General features: G+C 38.6%; 1 protein-coding gene and 1 long non-coding RNA gene across 11 annotated transcripts in view; both read right to left on the bottom strand.

Annotated features, from left to right (window-relative positions):
• Positions 1 to 4698, bottom strand: part of LRRFIP2 (LRR binding FLII interacting protein 2) — a 61675-nt gene extending 56977 nt beyond the window's left edge. For 4 of the 9 annotated variants that reach the window (XM_051798742.1, XM_051798740.1, XM_051798741.1 and 1 more), the window contains exon 1: positions 3838 to 4360. The gene's annotated coding sequence lies outside the window, so the exon portion shown is untranslated. Of the gene's footprint in view, positions 1 to 3837; positions 4435 to 4677 lie in introns of those variants that run through there. The other 5 variants (XM_051798744.1, XM_051798743.1, XM_051798735.1 and 2 more) reach the window with 4 other exon arrangements.
• A 227-nt stretch (positions 4699 to 4925) lies between these two features.
• LOC127476197 (uncharacterized) lies at positions 4926 to 21977 on the bottom strand. Of its 2 annotated transcripts, none has more exons than XR_007906506.1 (3): positions 21615 to 21977; positions 5709 to 5867; positions 4926 to 5044 (listed from the first exon to the last, which is right to left on the bottom strand). It is a non-coding gene; the product is annotated as an uncharacterized LOC127476197 (long non-coding RNA). The 2 variants fall into 2 exon arrangements; XR_007906505.1 differs by lacking the exon at positions 4926 to 5044 and adding an exon at positions 5409 to 5626 and having other exon boundaries at positions 21615 to 21975.
• Between the last annotated feature and the right edge of the window lie 6 nt (positions 21978 to 21983).

Consider the following 21983-nt stretch of genomic DNA (forward strand, 5'->3'; position numbering starts at 1 on the left):
TAGTACTACAAAACAGCAGAAGCTGCATTTGTATTTCAGAAGGGACATAAAGAATCATACTGGAAATCACAATCTTGTTTGATTGATTTTTCAGTGCTTTGTCAAAGCAAGCTCTAAAGGAGACAAAGCAAATAGACATAGAATAAAAATACATTACTTTACATGAGTTAAAATTATGTAAGATGGACACAAGTCTTTCTCAGAAGAAAGACCCTACACAAGGATACTCTCTTTGCAATTTATATGCCTGCTCATGGGTCCAAAAGCACCTGAGAAAGAAAAAGGGTTGTATGATCACAGGGTGACCATGACCCAACAAAGGGGTGTGTAGGGAGTGAGAGAGAAATAGACTGGGGTTTAATGCAATAGTTTTAAGGACTCATTAAGAATTTTCATTCAGAATAATATTAACTGAAACCAAACTATTGCAAAAAAGCTGCTACTATGAGTAAAAGAGTCTAATATGAAAGGGAAAAAGCAAAGACTGAAAAAAGCATATAATTACAATGTGCCAAAAGATTACAGTGCTTACCATTATGTTGAAGGCAAAGTTATTCCAGTTGATGAAGAGTGTTTCCATTTTAAAGAAACTGCTTGTCTCTAATCATGGCCCACTTCAGAAACCCTTGGCACAAAGTTTCTGCGCTGAGTGGACGAGCTCATGCCAGCTTTTTCAGGAAAAAATATACCTTCAATGCAGTATATTTGCCATTTTAAAATCTGAGAAATACAATTTCTTATAAGTTCATGGTGTTTTTTTTAGTAATAGAATTACAATTCCTTAGAGGGAGTTGAAATCTCTCAGTTTGTTGGTGTTATGAAGCTACAGAGGAACAGGAAGTGACCAGTTAAGACAATCAAAAAGCCATTATGCAGTTTGCAAGAGTCTGCAAGTGCCTGATGAATCCATAAAATGTAATGGGTGCCTGGTTAGTGCTGGCAAACTTAAAGCAAAGCAAGACAGTAAATGTACCAAGGTATCCTACAGCCCTGTAGAACTATGAAACACCTACAGATCCACCAAGCTATCTTTGCTGACCTTCCTCAGTCTTTGCCAATTACCATAATTCCTAGACAACATCATGCAGTGATGCAGCTTCAAGTGGTGGCACTTATTTTATGAAGTATGAGTTCTCCACCAGTCAGCTGCACAAAATAAAACATTACATAGAGGATATTATTATCAGTGACATGAAGAATCTGCAAAGCTCTCATAATAGTCATTCACCAAAGGATCTCTCAGGGAACAATGTAAATCATATGTAGGCTTCAGAGAAGCAGTGTAACACAGCTGGACTTTTCTAGAATCAGTGCTACCATACATGCTGAAGATACAAGAACAAACTAAGAATTCAAATGCAATTCTAAAACATAAGGAAATGACAATACTATAATCAGCACCACAAAAAATTATGAAAATGCATAATAAAAAATAAACCACAAGATTCTTCCAGAAGTGTTTATTCTAAAATGAAACCACCATCATTTTTACACTATCAACTTTTTCAAAATAAGTATCCTTTCTGTCATTTTGCAAAAGAATGAATTGTTGCTCATTAAAAACCAAAACAAAACACTGCTACTATATTGAGGCTCCATATTTTTTAATGAAACAAATAGAAAGCTCCATGGTAACAACCCAAATTCTGTAACAAGTTGCAACTATTTAAAATATTTTTCCATTACCAATTTAATACACTCCTACACTCTTTTCTACTAGTGATACAGTTACAGTACAACAAAGAAAAGCTACCGAAGCAAGAGGAAGAGATTGTCCTGAGTACCCCTTAGATGAAACAGCAGTTGGAGAAAACTCTTATCAGTTGACATCATTTCTGCTCTGGTGGCAGACTGGTAGGCTTAGAAACACTTGTTCTCACTTGGCCCTTTGATAGGCACCCCTTCACCTCTTCTGTAGAAGCAGGTCTAACTCTGCTAGCCTAACTCAAGAAAACGTGAACTTTATCATCTTCACAAGCAGACAAGCACTATTTACATAAACTCTATTTATTTACATAAAATTTTTGAAGGATGTGTAATAATCACAGAATGTCCATTACCTACATTGACATGTTACCTAGTTTCCAGATACGACAATAATAAAATTGGATTACTTTCTCAGAAAGCAGTTCTAATAATTTTCTGTAACGCTACTGGACTGTACTCATGACTACCACCACACACCTTCACATTAGGATCTTATAAACACAAACAGCAACATAGTATCAAATCCGTTATTTGTTTCTAATCCTCTGCTGACGTTATATGCCAGAGGCATTCAATTATATATGATACCGATCTAGGTTTTTTGGATATATGCACTGACAGCTTGTGCACTGCGTGAAAGTCTAGGCCTTAATATGCTCTACAGATCCCCACTACACGGAGTCAAATATAAACAGCACTTTCTAAAAGTTCACATGTGTTAAAGTACTATGCCATCTTCTGAGACAATGGGACCCTGGGGAAAAAAAAAAAAACAAAAACACGACAAACCCCAAATCCTTTGGTGTCAGTTCACAAGAAGTACCGATGTTTAGGGCAACAAACTTACACCTGAGACATTGCACACAACTGTCTTCTATTCACAAGTTCTCAGTCACAGCCAAGAATTCAGTTCAGGTAAAACTGACTTCACAGCAAGGTAAACATCTCCAAACCCAAGTAACAGGAAACAACAGTAAAGCATGTCATGTACGTCAAACAATTTCGTATTGCTAAAGCACCTTTCATCTATTCTTACATTATCACTAAGCAATTATATTAACCAAGGAAGCAGATGTATATTAAGAAGATAACTGTTTCTGGGCCCCAGTATATTTAATTACCTCGCTTTACAATCAAGACACAATGAATGTTTAAAGAACGAACAAGCACTGATTTAATCTTATAGGAAATTTGTAATAAGCTTCCCCCCCCCACATCTCCATAGATATTTTATGCTAACATCGATAGTTTAAAGGGATAAAAATGATCCTAGATCTTCCTCATTTCAAGCCAAAAATGTACGTCTCTCTAAAATGAGTGAGTGACCGAGTAGATCATACAAATTCAACGCAGTACCGCTTCATCTACAAAATGTTTTTATTATCAGTGAAATACATAACACTGTCCTTCAAAGCGTCACGCTAGGATTCAAGTTGGTAATCACTTAAAACACATGGAGCAGAACACAGTTCAGAGCTGTTTTCGGGCTCCTTCCAAAGTCACGAATGTGCCCATCTCTCTTATCATCATCAACAGCCTCTTTACAATCATAGCAACAAGGTATACTAAGAATAAAGAAACGTGCTCCGAAACAAATAAATCCCAAATGCCTAAGCATTAGCAAGCCTGACTGACTTCTACCGCAGCCCGCCGCAGCGGGGGCACGCCCTACTTTGCTCTGGGAACAGCGAAGCGGTGGTAACGTGCCCCGAGGAACTGCGAGAGAGAAAGGCACCGAAATAAACACAGCAGGGATTTCAGCACATCTTTCTTTCTCCCTCTCTGCCTCATTCTGCCGTTTCCACTCAGCCCCGAGGATCGCAAGGGATCTCCCCGCGGGCCAGGAGGAAGGATCGCTCCCCCCGGAAGGGCTCGGACCGGGCCCGGCTTCCTCTGGCCCGCCCGCAACAGGTCTGATCGCGGCCACACGGAAGGGGCGCACACCACCGCCCCAAGCCATCGCTTCCCTTTCAGCTCACCGGTCTGACCAGGCAGTTCCGGCTGAGCCGCTCCTCTAAACCCGAAGAACTGGGTTCCCACACCGCTTCGCCGCTCGGGTTTCTGTGTCTGGGACACCCTTCCTGCCCCTAGCCCTCGCCCGCTCCCTGCCTGGGCCCCAGAAAGCCTTACCTGCGGGCCAGCCTGCCGCAGCACCGGGACGCCTCAGTACGGAGGGGGAATTTTTCACTCTGCCCTCCACCGCTTCCACGGGTGCGAGGGGCTCGTGGGTCCCGGAATCGGCTCAGGCTCCTTCCTTCCCTCACTCCCCACGCCCAGAGACCGGACCACGGTGCCCGCCAGACACGGACCTCCCAGCTGCTACCTCGCAGCACCCTCTCCACCACCCCCTCCCGCCCCTTCCCCGTGAGGGGCTGCAGGAACCGGAGCTGTTGGCACAGACGAGCCGCAGCGCTCCAGGCCGCCCCCCTCTTCCCCGCCCCGCGCTCTTGCCTCCTCCCCTTCAGAGCCTGGCGCTTACAGCCACACCGAGAACTCGGGTGAGAGACTGCGGTGAATTTCAAACCACCCGCAGGGCCCTGCGGAAGGAGGAAGGGGCCGGCGCTGAGGGGAGGGAGGGGAGGGAAGGGAGCAAGGGAGGCAAGGGAGGCACCGCGACCACGCCAGCAGCGGCACCCGGGCACTGCCCGGCCCCGCGCCCAGGCCGGCAGGCTGACTGCGCAGGCGCTGCCGACGGAGGGGCGAGAGGGCGTTGCGGCCGCATGCGCAGAGCCGTCGGCGGCCGCGGGGGCGCTGGTGGGCCGGGCAGCGGCCGGTGCGCGAGGCCCGTGAGAACCGCGAGTGCGGGGGCTGCGCCCTGAGGCGGCCCCTCAGTGCGGGGGGGTCGTGGCGGCGCTCCGGGGGAGCTTCTCTTTGGCTCAGCAGGCAGGGGAGGGAGGGGGGTCGTGCCCTGTAGTGCGCCCGCTCTCTGCTTCGGCTGCCCCTTATCATCGGGCAGGCCGGCTGACTCACTGCTGTGGTGGGGAGAGGTAGGTCTGAGACCTTCTGCTTTGTGCTTCATTCTCGGTTTCAGACAGGCTTTCTTTCTATCGAGTAGCCTTGCCCAGGGAAGGGCCGTGCGGGAGCTCCGGGAGCCGCGGCCGCCGCCGCAGAGCCGCAGCGCGACCCACCGGTGGGTGTCACCGCGGGCCGTGCCGCTGCGTGCCCATTGCCCGCAGGGCACACACGGCACACCGGCGCTTCGCAAGGCTTACGTGGGTGGGTGCCAGGCAGGGGGCATGGGTAAAAATCCAATGCAAACATTTGCGGCTTATCTTCTACTGGCCCAAACACGACTTCTGTACTGTCAAAACTGGAATATATGCAACCGTCACAGTCCCTAAGGATAATATACAGAAAAGAAAGAAATAACTATACCGTTACATATATTCCAATTTATACAAAAAAACCCCAACTAACAGTCGTGAAACTTGCTGAGATTCTGCTATGAGATACACTTGGGATCAGATCTGTAATAGTTTGCTTTTCAACACCTCTGTCATTAAGTGCAGAGTGCCTCTAAGAGTGTAGAGATGATTAGAGGAGATGGCATTTTGTATGTTAGAAATCGCACGGGAATGAAGAAGCACTGTTAAAATGATAAGACTCAAACCCATGCACCAGAGTCCTTGACAGAGTTCAAATGTCTTACTAAAATAAGCCCAAGTGGATGTACATAAAGTAAAGAAAAAGGGACATGCGAGTGAATTAAATCTATTAAAGTAAATGTAAAACAACTTTATTGTGTTTCATCAGTACTTTATAATTTTCCATGTGAGAAACCCTACACTGTCTCTATCTTTTTCCTCAGCTCATCATACAGCATAGCCTCGCCATGCTTATTTTTAACATCACATTGATTTCTGTAGTTAAAGATGATCTCACTGGAGGGAGATGAAGTAGAAAGTTTCTCATGGACCATCTGTAGAAAACACCAACAAAAATTACCAGTTTAAAATCTTCATTTTTATTTGATGTTTATTCTTGCAGAAGGGCTCACTTACTGATTGTCTGGGCTTTTTGGAGAATCTTCATTAAAAACAGCTTGGGTCATTTTCGTTTGGCCCAGCTAGTGGGAGTAGTCTTTTGTTCACTCTTGAGTAGAGGGTTTGCATAGAATCTTCTGAAATGTGGGATGTCTCAGGTCTGCAGGGGATGATTCTCTGTTAATGTATATAAAGAGCAATTTTTTTTTTCAATCATATGTACATTTTTCTATGATGAAGTGTTGATATTTTTATACCATTAGTCTTTTAATATCACAGATTTAACATTTTTCTGTAATGATACAGCGAAATGTCTCCTTTAGAGCAGACATGCATTTTTGTCACTTGAAAGAACAGTTGTTTACTTGGCTGAAAAGCAGTGCACAGTTAGAACAGGCAGTGGTACAGGATGTCACAGTAGCAATTCTGAGTTCAGACACATTAATGAGTAACTAAATGGTCAGGTTATATGTAGTTTCATTATAAACCTTCATTTAGAAGCCAGAAAATGAAAGTTATGTTTGAACTTTTGCTATGAAATGACTGCAGTTACAAAATATACAATAATTTATGAATACTCCTTGATCAAATTATTAGTGAAGCTACTATAAAACTTGCTCTAATAATAATCAATTTCTGCTTAAAATAAGTAAATGAATAAAGGAGGTATCACTGGATGTGCCTTTGAATATTTTTTCTCTTCACTCTTGTCTTCTTATACAGTAGGTTAGTATAGATCCCTTGCCATATGTAATTGAACTTGCTGCTTTACTCTCTCCTTTCCCTTTTCTCTGAAAATCTCTCTCTAAAACTGTTTTGCTCAGTTGAGGCAATCCATGGGTGAAATCTTAGTTTTTTCTGGAGTGATTGTCACTTAAGAAAGTATATCTAGGATGAATCTGTATATCAGTTATATGGAATACTTTCAACAATGTCAACTTCCTGCAATAAATTGTATACAGTTGTAAAGAGATTTTGTCACTGTAACAGCTTCTATGAGAGAAAAAATGTGTTTTTTCTGCAATGTTTGCTATTTGGGCCGTTCTGAATATCTTTGGGTTGTTTTATCCCACTTTTTAACATTTCTAATCTTCCCATGAATCTTTTGTTTAGTGAGTATTGCACCTTCTGGTTAAGAATGTAAAACTGATGGCACACATGTAAGATTATAGTGTAACTTAATCCCTAATGTCATTCCATATATTTTCTGTAATGTAGCCTCCCTATTCTCTCTCTCCCTCTCACCCCTGCCACCCTCCCTTTTTGGAAAGAATAACTTCCATCTATTAGTTTAAATGCTAGATTGGTTTACTAATGGAGACTGATTGGTTTAGGAGCATTTTAAGAAGTTCTAACCACATCCATTGACTTATTTCTCTCTACATTTTGTGCTCTTACTTTCCAGTTGTTTATCTCTCCTCAGGTCAGATACCATCACTCAGCAATTCATTTGGCACAATTGAACATAATTTTTTTCCCCAGCTCTCTCTCTTTTGGAGATTCTCAGTGTTGTTAGTAATTGCTTGTTACCCCCTCCCCACAAAAAGGAGTGTTATAGTACTCACTTGTGACAAGTGGAAAATCAGCTTTGTGTGCCTATATGGTAAAATAAGTGCAAACTGCTTTTGTAATGTAGGGAACAAGTTTTCCTTGATTTTTTGTTTTGCTTTTCAAAACAGTTATTGGATGTGCTTATAGGAGCTTCTGCAGGCCCTTTTAGTCCTGTCCTCCCCGACCTTTTCTTAAGAGTTTAATTTCTGCTAAAGGTACATTTATGTCATCAGATACACAGACACATATTAATGTTTTCAATTCCAGCATTTATATGTGTTTTAAAATTTCAAGAGGAAAAGAAGCAAAAAAGATGCATTGCCTTCCTTGGATGATCTTTTGTATGTGATCTTCTCTGCACCAGTTTTTTAACTCTGAAATTATAAGAACTCAGAATGTATCTACAAAATATAAGGTCTGGGGAACTATAACAATCAGATAGTTTACATCCTAAGTTAAGTATAAAAGTTAGATAAACAGAGACTGGGCAGTTTAAAATTAAATTACTAGACTAGTAGAATATATTTTTAGTTACAGGAAAAGTAAATAGAGCAAAAGAAGCAGTAATTCTGTGGCACAGTCAAAAGATCTCTAAAAGTACGCAGTACCAGTTCTGTTGAAGTACTTGGCATTATTCAAAGTAATGTTGCTTTTCAGTCACATTCAAAGCAATAAGTAAACGGTTGCATGACTTAACTTTAAATGAAGGGAAACAATTTAAGACTTTAAAGAAAATATTTGAAATAGTTATAAAGCAGAATGCATGCAGACTGTATGCTGAACATAATCAGGAAATTCTTTATTTAAATCTTTCGTAGAATTCATTGGGGTACTATTATCAGGCTTTCTATGTAAGGTTTTTGCATATAGATAATGTTTACCATGTAGTGGAGATAAAACAAGCATTCAAAATCTTTGTCTGCTTGGTGTGGGGATATGCACATTTCTCAGCTGTTCTTGTAGGGGTTAATGTAGACTAGAAAATTTCTGATATTGCTAGGTAGCCGCAGAATCAGTGAGATTTAGTTTTTCCCTTTACCTGATTTATTTTAGCACTGCAAAAATCTGTAGGGCACAGTAGGAATTATGTCTATACATATGCATTTTGATGGGGATTGGTGCTATCCAGCAGCAGAATTGCATGAGTTGTTTTGGTTCAGATCCATTGCATCCTCAGCAGGGAAAAGGTTAGACTGACTGTTGAATAGCTTTGGGAAGAGCTAACTGAAAAATTTGTATTCCAATGTTTTCCCCAAAATCTAGACATCCAGGTAAATGCAATCTTTTGTAGAAAACTTCTGTTTTAACACAAGTTAGGTAATTGACCAAACACTTGAAAACAGAATGCTCCCCACTTTCTAGATTTTTATTTTCACTGTTTTAGTAATTTTCTGGTTGGTTGGTTGGTTTGGTTTTGCATTTGCCTTTTTTTAAAGTCTTTCAGAAATAAGCACTAGAATAATTTGGTTTATGTTTAGAGTGTGTTTATAGGAAGATTCTTTTTCTTAATTGCTATGGATTAGTATTATTGTTAATATAGCAAAATTTTAAGCACTGGAGTGCTCTGAACAGTGTCCCAATATCAGCTTGTTAGTAAGAATTAAGGGGAAGATGTGTTATTTCAATCAATCCCAGGTAGATGTAGATAAATTATGAAATATCTTAACAAGGTTTTTGGACTAGGAGTTTGTGAGAAACCTTCTTATTTGTAAAGAAAAAGTGAAACTATATTCTGGAAAAAAATAATTTAAAAATTAAAGTTTTACTTTGAAAGTGTTTATGTAAGACATAGCAATATATTTAATTTTCTTATAGAACTTTATTATTCCATTGTAATAACAACTAGAGATCCAAGTATCATCATCCTTCCAGACCTGACAGATGTAATGCTAAATGTCTTTATGTTCTGTTCTATAAATATAGAAATATTGATAAATTCCTATGCTAAGGTCCTTCTGGAAAACTCAGTGTGAAGCCATGATCTATTCTTTATGTGCTATATATCCCCAAGAAGGATTTTGTAAATGTTAGTTGATTTTACTACTACCTTCTTTGTAGGCTTAATCACCATCACTTCTGGTCCAGTTATTTTACAGCGCCTGAGCAGTCACTGGCAATGGCAGCTATGGATGCTCAGCACTCCTGAGAGAAACAGCCCGTTCCACTTAAGCAGATTGGGTTTAATAATACTATTTGCTGAATTGAAAATCAGAAAGCTGGGAATTAAGTAATATTTTTCTGTAAGGTACATGCACCTAAGATCTAGGGCAAAACCGGCTTTACCAGGTCATGTTAGAGCAGATAATACCTCAAATGCTTGAAATTTTAGGTCTATCATGCTGTACAAGTGTTTGTTGGGGTTTTTTGTGTGTTTTTTTTTTAAAGGTGAGTCTCTATTCTGAACATTTTAGAGAAATGCAGTGTTAACAGAATTCAAACACTAGGTATCAATAAGGGAGAAGAAAAATGTGAAAAGTTCACAGAAATGTTCATAATGATTAATTTAAAATAAATACAGTTTAAACCATGTTCTACTTGCCCGTAAAGCTTAACCTGATGAATTTTGTTTTTAATTTAATAATTTACTTTATATAGAATTTTAATACAGCATATCCCTCTTTAGTCTTTCTTATGGCAATATGCAGATCTTCTCTTCAACTAGAGAATGAAGCTACCAGGAGACTCCAGATGTCTGGTTGTAACATTCAAACTGGCCAAAGTAAAAAGTGAATATATAATATGAAAATACTTAAAACAAATTAATTAAACTAAATTAAATTGATAGTATTCTTTTAAATGTACAATGCATTTTAGAGCTTGAACATACTTGATTACTTAGATTTTTGTAGCAAATTTCTCTTTGTGTACTTCATGTTGAATCTTCTGGGGATTATGGCAGCTCAACCTTTGTGAGCTAGCAGTAAAAAGCAAATATTCATGTTTCTGTATGTAACGTGTTTTGATCTAAAATAAACTTTATTGTTGTAGAATTCTGTATTTGATTCATGAACAAGAAAAGATTATTTGCAATTGCTGAGGTTTTGACTTTTCAGGAGTTATTAAGATGATCTTGCAAATAATCATGATTGCTAACGGACATCCTAAATTACACCTATGCAACTCTGTGAGACTTCTCGAATTGTATTAGCAAAGGTCAAACCAATTGAAACAGAGTAAACAAAGCTTTAGATGATGCAAGTGAAAGAATGTGTCTTCAACTGTTTCTAGGCTGAGCAAATGTAAAAGCACTATAAAAGCAAGCAATGTCACTCTCAGTATATACTGGACAATTCTACTTCCAGGCATGATTTAATTCTGAAAAGTGACAGGACAGTCTTGTTCAACATTTCTGTAGGATTTGAAAGGAAAGCCAGTTAACTTTTGTGATGATTCATGCGTGAATATTTTGCACACTTACTATTTGACCAGCTCAGCTAAATAAGTGAGGGGGAGCATACACAAACTGGATTATAGTTACTTGTGCAGACTTGTTTATTAGCATCCACTTAAGAGAGACAGTTGGTTACTTATGCAACCTGAGCTCAGCTTGCACAGATGTCACCAAGGGCATACCTTTAAAAAATGGGATTACACAACTGTAATGAGAACACTGTTTGGCAGGGAAAACCATTGTTACAGGAAGTGAGATGAAAGCAAAAAATAATGCCGGGTGATTAAAGGAGCCAAGGTTTGTTTTCTATGCCTGGCAATTTTCTTGTAGAAGACCCAAAACCCCCGAAACACCCACCCTACCCTATCTCTCTGCATGACTGCAGAAAGCATATCTGGTGTCAGAAGCAAGGCACAACAAATACGGATTTTTTTCATACTGTTTTTATAGGAATTTTTCAGAATAAAGCTATACTTTGAACCATGCCTTAAGCTTTTATGCAACAACTTAGCTTTGCTACTTTATTATCTACATCAGCTGATTTAATCACTTAAGACTGAAAACAAATACTTTTAGAATCTGTTAATAACAACAGAATGGGTTAATCCACCAATTTAAGAATCCTTCAAATCACCAACAGAAATTGTAACTTTTGGTTTTATATATATAATAGATTAGAACATCATAAACTAATAAATTAAATATTAAAACTAATGGAGGCTAAATGGAATCTCAGACAGGTCCCAGTGTCTAATGACAAGCAATTACTTAAATAACCATTTCATGCTTCACTAAAGATGTCACACTTCTAACTCTCCATGTCTGCTTTGCTTCAAAACCTTTGAGAAAAAAAATTAAATAGTCACCAGACCAGTGTAAGTAAGATGTGTGCTGACTTTTCAAGCTTTGCCTGTTTCCTGAGGGACATAAATTCAATTCAGTCAATTCCTGGTAAGCAAGACAGCCATGCATATTTTTAGAACAGCCAGTTCTGCATCTGCGTTTATCTACTTTTTTATGTTGGCCGAGTTGCTTGTAAAAGATGGTACCAAATATAACCTGTAGGATGATAACTGCTTTCTAAACATAATCAGGTTGATTGAAACTACATAGTAGTTGTTGTGTTCCTTGTAATTTGTCATCAGTAAGTGTAGAAGTAATGTCTCCAGTATGACCTAGAACAGGAAAAAAAGTGGCTTCCCATCTACATGTTGTTACTGATAAAACATGCACACCTTTTCTTAAAAAAAAAAAGGCCTCAGGGCAAAAAAAAAATAAATTGCTTTCATGCTGGAAGCAGAAAAACAGTAAAATATTTCAAATTAGCTATTTGAAGGTTGTACTTGTTCATATTTGTCAGTTTTAAATGAGTAGGATCCAGAAGGGCTACTAGATGTTCTGTAAAAAGTTATCCCAGATATTATTGAGACCAAGAAAAAAGTTGTAAGGGAGACATAGAATTGAAACTCATCTGAGTTATAATTGTTTTACTTACTGACTGTTTTTGGGCAATTTAATATAGGATGGAAGTGCAAAACTGAACTAAACTATTTTACTTCTTCCTTTGTCCATGCTAGGTTAATATGAGAAATGTGAGGGTTTTGCCTGGAAATTCTGTGACAAATCCAGAGGGTTTTAATTTGAAATTATTCCTTTGATAATGTCAAATAAGGGTTCAGAGTCCAACATCCAGCCTGGAAAGTAACGCCAGTGGCTCACCTAGCAGCTCTGACACCAGCGCACGACTGGCATGGTGCTAAGTCTGTGCAAGGTCAGCGGCTGGTGGGAGGCACCATGGGCTGTCGGGTGCCCCAGCCGTGAGGGTGCAGTGCAGGTGTTCCTGGATGCCCACCTGGGAAGCAACTGCTCTCCACCCTAAGCCAGGCAGCTGACTGAAACCCAGGACTGAGAACTCCCTGGTTTAGCACAGAGAAGACAAAGGAATGGAGTTTGCAGGGGTATAGTAGAGGTAAGAAGAGAGAGAAGTAGGTGCAAAAGTATAAGCTGTTTGATCAGCTGATGAAAGCTGCTGGTGTTCACAGCCTCTTGCTAGCAGGTTCTTGCTGCAGATTGTTGTAGTAAAAGCACTTGGTAGGTCAGGATCACAAAGATGTGAAGGTTTTTATACTGGTGTACTGAAGACCTGATACTTGCTATCCTTAGCAGTACCACTGCTCTCACTTCTCAATACTGTGCTGTCATCTCTACAGTGATGCCATTTTCTGATCCTTTTTCTCTTCTGTCTTTGCACTGTGAGGTCTGATTTTGAGTTCCATGTTTGAATTCTCTTAGAAGTTTATATTTTCAGTATTTATACTTTTCCCTATTTCCAAATATGTCACCAAACAAAAAAATATTTAAGTGTTTAAAATAAAACAGCCAGAAGATCATGTTAAAAAGCAAACAATTAATAGTTTTTATTTAAAAACTATAAATACTGTGTTAACTCATGTACTTGACAAGTTTCTCATTCTTGAAGCATTTAATTTCCATCAAACCTCTTAAGTGTATTCAGTATTTACATTCTTCTCCCTCCCTTCCTAAAATCCATATGCTCTGGAAACACTGGAGGCAAACCTCAGTTTTCTGTGCCTTCAGTATTTCTATCTTTGAGCAGCCTTCACCTTTGAGCAGTCTTATTGTTAGACTAAATGAACAAAAGAACAAAAGTCTTCCACTACAGCAGAAATTAAATTAGTTTCATTATCTAGAAGTAAAATTCCAGTTTTCATTAATGGATTTTATTTCATAATAGTTAAATTTCTTGTCCGCAGTGGTAGCTCTCTATCCATTTATTATTTTCTTTGCACCATATAACAAAGCTTTTCACTTGATCTTTTCTGCTTTTATCTTCTTGGGGCATCTCTGCGTGAATGATGCAACTGGATTTATGTATATGAAAATCAGTGCTAAAACCCCACAAAAGTGCATTCAAAAAAGTGCAAATCTTTGAACTTAAAATTAAGAAATTTTACTTGCTTTTGGACAAAGAGTATTTCAAGACTGTTCATGTATCTGCTCTGAGTTGTGTTTGCGACCTATCACCTCTGTTTTCTTTGCTCTGAGGCTTATGTTGAGCAACCATTGTGTTTACCTGTGTGATGTCTGCTTTTCCAGTTTGCTTTTTGGAAACTAGGTATTGTCTGGAAGCAGCAATTTCTCTTTTGAACTCCGGAGAATAGCACCTTAATTCTGAATACTTGATTCTGAAGTATTTCATGCTGCTTAGGTAAGAGAAGTCACTTCTAAAACTGCTCACTAGTTTCATGGCAGGTTTGCAGGCTGTAAGGTGATGGCAGCAAGAGAATGTTTTAAAAGTATACACTGTGTACTCTAGATTACCAACACCACAGAAGCTAAAGTAGCCTCATTCATAGTGTTATTTCATAATGTTACCTCCCTATACATAACCTTCATACCTTCATAATCAAGCTCTCGCTTGAGTACATGTTAAATAGACTACACCAGAAGACTCCAAACCCCCTGTGGCTTGTGGGTACCATATTACCCAATGCAACTTTCTGACATTGTTTATAGCTATAAGAAATTAAAAGGTTGTAACAGAGAAAGAAGAAAAGCTGCATGTTACTTGCTTAGTATTTGTCCCTAATGGACTAGCAAAATTTTGGACCACTAGGCTATAAAGAATGAAATATCCAGAAAAGTACTTTGAAATAATAAAATTAACGAATGTATGAGTCTTCATATTGTGCCTAATTAGATTAACTTAAAACAATTTTTAGTACATGGAGGAAGAGAAGAAAACACTGCATGATTCATTTTGAACAAGAATTATATAATAATGTGATGCTGGTTAATGCATTATGACAGCATGTGAAGAATTATCTTTCTTCCAGTAGCTGAACAGAGCCAAAAGGAAGTTATGCCTTCCTTCTAAGTATTTGTGTGCATTTTATAGTATAATTATGAAATTTTAACTGTTAGTAACACTTTTTCTCACCATAACCATTTTTTTCTCTTGTTTTGGTGTACCAACTGCAAAATTATCTTGGTGCTTTGGATCATGGCAGTTTATATTGAAGAAAGAAGTGAATAGAGGTCTAGAGAGTTACATGATGTAGAAATAACATTTCTAGCTATTTTTAGTGGTTATAGGGATGAACAGAATAAGGTAGGATAATAGAAGAACAATACATGACACTTTACTCTTGGAAATCAAAGACTAAATAACACTATTCTAGTCACTACCAGTAGGAGATAGAATTATATCTTGGTGTTTCCAGGAGTTCTGTGTATTCTGACTCAAGTAGCCATAGCAGGCCTCCCTGCCTGAGCAGGTCTGGTCTTCATCTCTGGTAAATAATTCAGAGTAGCACTTCTGTGAAGAAATATTATTACATGTGTTTAATAAAAAAGAGTCACAGAGTAAAAATCATTCTGTAAATTCTTTAGTAAACATTATAACTCTGAGTTTCTTTGGCTGCACGCAAAGCACTGCTAAATCAGAATGGGAAGCTCACGATACAGTTCCTGGTTTCATAAGAAGGACCTGGCAGTGATGGAAATATTAAAAAAAATTGCTTGAAATCCTTTAATTTAGCCAGACAGAGTAATAAATGATACAGTTGTCTTGTTCTTTTTATGCCAGGCTAGTTTGCTCTACGTACAAATGTGTAGAATTTCTAGTATCTTTCTTGAGCTAAACTTTTTGATTATGGCCTCTGTCTGACCAAACATACTGAATGCAATTTAATACTGTGGCTGTCCCCGTCAATGCAGCATCTCTCTTATCTCCCAAAGGTCTTATTCCAAATGAAGTTTCAGGTGCTGCAGGACAAGTTGAGGTCAGCCTAGTTTTTCATGATAGAATAGTTTGAGTTCATATTGCATTTATTATAAATTTAGCTGTATAATTGCAACCCGTAGGTTAAACTCCCTTCCCCTTTCAGAGCCATGGAAAAGTCCAGGTGGTTTGAAGGAAACTATCAGAGGAAATACTCACTTGAAGACTTGTCACTGTTTTGTGGTGATAAGCCTTTTTTTTTAAAGGTTTTTTTCTTCCCTTCTGTAAGCATAGCATTGTACTACTTCAATTACAGGCATCAGAGTTTATTTTGGATAGTTGGAAAACCTTGCTATTTAGAAAGTATGTGATCCATTTTAATAGATGCACTCATCAATAAGGAATATTTTATATTAGCAAATCAAGGTGGTATATTTTATATTAATAATGAAACATAACTATTCTGTGAGCTGTACCTTATATTTCTTAACCCAATGTCTCTGGCCTTTTCCATATAAGCAGGGAAAGACTTCACATGTGAGAGAGGAGTGTGGAATCAAAATGACAAAATAAGGTGAGAAAGTCTGACAGAGAACAGATTATTAGAATCTGAGTTTAATTTGAAATAGTGCTTGTTAAGAGATGAAGATGCAAAATCATAGTTGGAGCATTCTGAGCAGTTTGCTAATTGCTTCCCTTTTAAATAATACCTTTTTCAAATCAAAGATTCTCACATCTCAAGATTCTGCATTTGCAGTGTTGCTTTGCAGACAAGGGGGATAATAAAAAGGAGGCATGTCAGCATGTCATCTTTATGTACAGGTGAGCTCCTAGAAATGATGAAATGGCATAAGAATGCAGCAAGGGAAGCATCTCTTTTCATTATGTATGTATGCAGTTACATAACGGTGTCTGCTAGACCAAAGGTTTAAAAATATTTTAAATTATAAATCTGAGAACAGTATCAAATGGTCCATGTTTCAATCCCATATCTATCACTAAGTTGCTGTGCAGTCTCTTGAGTCTTCCAGAACTCACTTTGTTCACCTGTGAAATTATCTGTATTTTATGGTCATGCCATCAGATTTACCACACATTTGTTTCTAAAGCTCCTCAAGAAAGTCAGATAATGTATGCAAACCAATACTGAATAGTAACTGTGCTTTTGTAGTAGTTCAGCAGAGGTGATGAAGTATTCACTACTTTCAACTGAAAGGCAAGTGACTTTTTATGTAGAAGTGCCTTATGCCTGTTATTGAGAAGTCAGGCATGAAAGAAATTTCAAGCCTAAAGCCCTTGGTCTCTTCAACCAGATACTCCACCCTACTCAGTGGGTGGCAAAGCTTGTAGTAAATCCTAGGAGCTAGAAAGGGGAGTTAAGAAGGATGAGAAACATTGCCCTCCAAAACATTTAATTGAAAAGTATGAGTAGTAGGGAATTGAGTATGCTAATACTCAAACAACAATATAGCAGTATTAGGATATTATCTTAAATGCTGACAAGTTCCTAATCTGAAACTGCTTGAGTGTTCTTATAGATGTGTCTTGAATTCAAGCACTAATTGATAAATCTAGCTACATAAAACTGTTGTCTTTGTGCTTTTATACATAATGGCTGTGTGCAATCACAGAAGAAAAATATGTATTTGCTTTATTTTGTATATTCTAGGAACTGTGATGCTGGGAATTAGTTTAATTATTCCTAAATTGCTGTTTTCTGTATTCTGCATCCATCAGTTTCATAAATCTGATGGCCTCAGAAGGAAAGTGAATATTTTCCTTAATGACCTACCAAATTAGACAGTATTGTAATTGGGAAAAAATACTTCCTGATTCTCCTTGAAATAGCTCCTTACCTTGACTCTTGCAAATGTTATTAAGTACATTTCTTTAAGAATCTGTTATGCTATGACTTAGTGACTTCTCTCAGCTGTGAATTCTGCTGGGTACAGCATCTCCAGTGATGTGGTTTTAGATGTTCTGCACTTTAGCTAAAGGAATCACACATATTAGGCGGTTTTTTAGGTCTTCCCAACTCACTGTCTCAATATCTTTGCATGTATTTTTAGCCCTGCTGACTAGAAATTATTAAGTAAAATCATTTGCTGTTTCTTAATGATAGTTTTTAAGGGGCAAATATTATCACAGACTCAGAAAAATCCCAGCAGTCCCAGTTGTGATTTAAGAATGTGTATCTCAGTATTCTTAAAAAGCACCTAAATATGCAGTCATTTCTTTCACCTTTCTATCACCAGGTGGGCAAGATAAGAGAAAGACTAAAGATGTGTTTGCAGGAAATTGGGTAGGATCACTATTCATTAAAATATCAATAGAAGCACTGAGATGCAAAATAGCTTGCCCACCGTGGGTGACGAGGGCACTGGGAGATCTGGGAATAGATCCCAAGTCTCCTCAAAATCAAGCCATTCCTCTCTCCTGAGGAATCTGTCTTCAGGAGCAAGTTATTGTCTCTTCTTAGATACAAGGTCCCTACCCATATAGATTTGATTTTTTTTTTTATTTACACTGTGATTACAGAAATAAGAATAAAAGTACTCAAGTGAGCATCTGGTGCTGGCTAATTTAAAATCAAACTCATGATTAGCATCACTATTGATAAAAACGATTGCCGTTTTATAGCACTGTTGGCTCTGTTTTCTTGGCATTCAGAGTTTTTAAAGGTACATTTAAGTAAAATAGAAGTTAGGAGAAAGGTTTTTGACACTCTAGACAAAGCAGAAGAGAAACACCACTTAACAAGGTATTGATAAAATTAAAATCTTTGTTTTAGGAAAGTCAGACTCTTGAAGGATCAAATCCCGTCACTCACTTTTAAATATTCCCATTCAAAAAAAGATGTCTCTAGTGAGCCAGTTTACTGCAGTGGTTCTTAATAGTCTTTCTTCAGTGGCCAAGCTTGCACTTTGTACTTTTGGAAAGAGAGGTATATGGCATGAAATGTGATCTCTGAACAATTTTCCCACTAGAGCAGAGAGATTGTGTTCCCTCCCAAGGTGCAGAGGAGGAGTGCCTGTCAGCTTTTCTTCTCTCTGAAGCGAGTTAATTCCTCTTGGCTTCCCAGTGTAAACAATTGGGGCTTTTAGGTTACCTTTCAATTTTTTTTGAGACAGTGCTCTTGCTCTTTTCATAGCCTTGTGCATTTTGAACACACTCACATATCTGACTTTTCCCTCACGTCACTCACCATCTTTATTCAAATGCCTGTTAATGAACCTTTTTCCTCCATTTACCTTAACTGAGATCTGGGCACTACAGATGAATATATGAATGCACAAATAAATAGCATAGACTGTTTGATATGAAGTCAGGCACATGGTAAAGAAATTTAATATTTGATACCCAGCAATTACTTAGAGCAGCTTATACTTTGTACACAAAAGGATCATACAGCAGACATAGAAACTTTGGGTTTAGTCAGTTCCCTGACCCGAATGTTTTTAAACTTTTATCCCATTTTTGGTATAGTTTTGCATTTGTAATACTGACAGTGACTCTGCAAAGGCATAGTCATAATCTCCAACAACACTGTCATCTGGTGGTGGTTGTAATTCACAACATTTAAATAAAAAAGTAAAAATAGCAATCAGATCAGGCTAGAAAAATGCTCTGATTATCTATTTATACTAAAGCTTTTAGGATTCTAATCACAGCACTATAAAGGATTTTGCACAACGATTTCTTCTCATTCTGTGGGCTGCAGGTACAATGAATTACCATAATTTTCACTGCACTGTCAGATAAACTGCTGTCTTTTGTAATGTTTGTGATCAAAATACTTCCAAACTGAAACTGTTTATCTGTGCATCTATGCATGGTACACTCCCTGACCGCTTTAACATCAACAATAGTATTTTGCATTTTATGAGTAGGAGTAGAAACTGCAAATATTACCAAATGCAACATTCCATAAACTGTAAAGAACAGTGGTGTGTACATAAGTTCTGGACAATAACTTCTAATACATGATCAGTGCTCCCTTCTGCTTAGGTTTTTTTACTCTATTACCAGTTCTTGTTAATTTCTTTTTAAAGTAACCCCCTCAATGTCAAATATTATCCAGGCAGAATAATAGGAATATTCAACGTTGTTTTAACAGCAGGATGATGAAATAAAGAAAAAATCAAACATGAAAAACCTCCTTTCCAAAAAATATGAACCAACATTAAAAATTTATCAGAAATGTTACATATATTATGTTACATCGTTCTATGTCTTTTAATATTTGTGTTGGATGACTGGATTGAAAGAACTAGCTGCTAGCAAATTCATACATCTTTGACAAAGTAATTGATTTTGAATGTGTGGAAAAGAGTATTGAAAGACATATTCATAATTCATACCCATAGCTTTTTTATGACTTCCAGAAAGCTGCAATAACTTAAAGACAGCATTTTAAAAATTAGCTTAGATTGGCTGAAGGCCATATGCATGAATACTTCAGCCATCAGTAGCAACTAAGTTACTGATTGAGATAGTATCAATACTCCCATTAACAGAGCTGCTTGTTAGCAAACTTGAAATAGCGCTTAGTCTATTATAGTTGAGTTTATAGTTAAGCAAATTGCTCACCAAAGACTGTATGTTCCTGAGCACTCTGAAATAAATGGCAACATAAAACTCCCGCTCCTGAGTGCCTCCGTCTCCCTTGCGGCACCTCTAGTTCTCCGGGGACTCAGCACAGTAAGTCAGCAGAAATTGCTTGGTTTTTTGTCAGGTTAGTTTTCTGCTGACTGAATACAGAGAAATGACTAAGGGAACAGTCTGACAAGCACTGGAGCTAGCAAAAGGCAAGGAATGGGATGGCAGGAATGTGTGGGCCAGCATTGCTGACACTTAGAGAGAAGTCTAGACTGCTGTGAAAACATAGTCTTTTACATTTACGCTCTATTCCCTTTCCCACGGAAATAGCTTAACTGCTATAGATTTAATTTGGAACAGACCATAACCAGTGCTGTTTGCAGATATACATTTATCTTTCACAACACCATAATATCATATTTTTCTTGTTTAGTCTATGTTAACTGGTTTACTTAAGGAAGATGAAGGGCAAATCTTCACTTTCAACAACTACTTTTAATTTTACAAAGAAATCTACTAAGATCAGATTGGCCCTCTAGAAATAAGGTACTATTCAGTTAACTATGGGATTTTGACACTCTGTGTGTGTATGGAAGAATAGTTCCAGACATTTACCACAGGACTTCTGTGGGGTTTAGAGCAAATGCTTTGTATATTGCAATATATTTTAATCAAACTTGCCCAGATGCTAAAGTATTTACAGCCCTTTTGTAAGGCTTATGATAGGGTTTTGCAGAATTATCACATATGTCTTCAGAATTTGGATACTACTACTTAATGTGGGATACCACTTTGTATTATTGGAGCACTACTAGACACATAGCCACGTATCACAAAATATTGCTGGTTTGTACCAACTCAAAAGCACAGAAAGGATCACTACCACTTGCAGTTTATCTATAACTAAACAGTCTGCTGAAATTATTTTTTTTAACATGTTACAAAAAGAAAATTAGGAAAAACAGCAGTTTATGTTTGCTGTAGATGTATCTTGGTTATTTTTTTAGTCAGTGTAACAGCAAATGATCCATTTCCTATGCACTTTTTTTTTCAAACTACTTACAGATTTCAGGAGCGTATTTCAGTGAAAACATTTCTGGGCGTTAGTGATTACTGCATGCAGCCTCCTGAGTAGGGCCGTATACAGAAGACCAGCGTGGTTCATAATTTCTTGCAAACAACACCATGTATTTCTTAACCTTCATACAGAGTCACTGTCAATACAGTGTTTCAAAATAGTCCCATTATTGGAGAATGAATGCTGGCTACTGCTGACAGCCCTCTGCATCTGTACGGATAGGACTGAACACACATGCACAAATGTCATCCGACAAGGGCTCTAAAGCCAGAGGCTTTAACCTAAAGCAGCCAAGAACATTTCCGCCCTACTTTCATGGGGACAGTAGCAAAAACAACTGTGGCAAACCCTGCCTTTCCACCCTCAATGGTACTTTAGTTGTAAACAGTATATCTCAGATTTACAAACAGAAGAGTATTCAAAAGGTTTTAAGGTGGACTGAACGAAAACAGCACGACTTTCTTATTAGCAGATAGGCTTTCAGGCAGTTTCAAAAAAGCAGCTGTTGAGCATTTAGTCAGAAGCTTTCACAAGCCCGAGAACCGAGCACCTTGTTGTTACCTTGTTGCCCGATTCTTCGGCTTGTGAAAGCTTGTCCGCGACACTGTCAGTACTGGCTCAGAAGGACTCGGTCACACGAGGACTTTAAGACCGTCAGCGTTCTGGCGGGGCGGAGGTACGGGGTCACACGGTACAGCAGCGCAGAGGTGCCGCCAGGTGGCTGCGGGCGGTTGTTACCGCTCCGTTTTCCCTCCCTTTTGACGGAAGCGGTGACTCCTTTCTGCCAGCTCCGTTCCCTGGACGGCACCGCCTCCCGCGCCCGCTGGGAGAGAGGCGAGGCGGCGCTGCTTCGCCGCGGTCGCGGCTGGAGTGCGGGCTTGGGGGAGGGGTGGCCCCGGGCATTGCGCTAGGAAGTTTGTACCTCGCCGC

Source organism: Manacus candei, unplaced genomic scaffold (assembly GCF_025592945.1).
Source record: "Manacus candei isolate 608988 ecotype Guabito, Panama unplaced genomic scaffold, ASM2559294v1 h1tg000049l, whole genome shotgun sequence".
Taxonomy (NCBI): Eukaryota; Metazoa; Chordata; class Aves; order Passeriformes; family Pipridae; genus Manacus; species Manacus candei.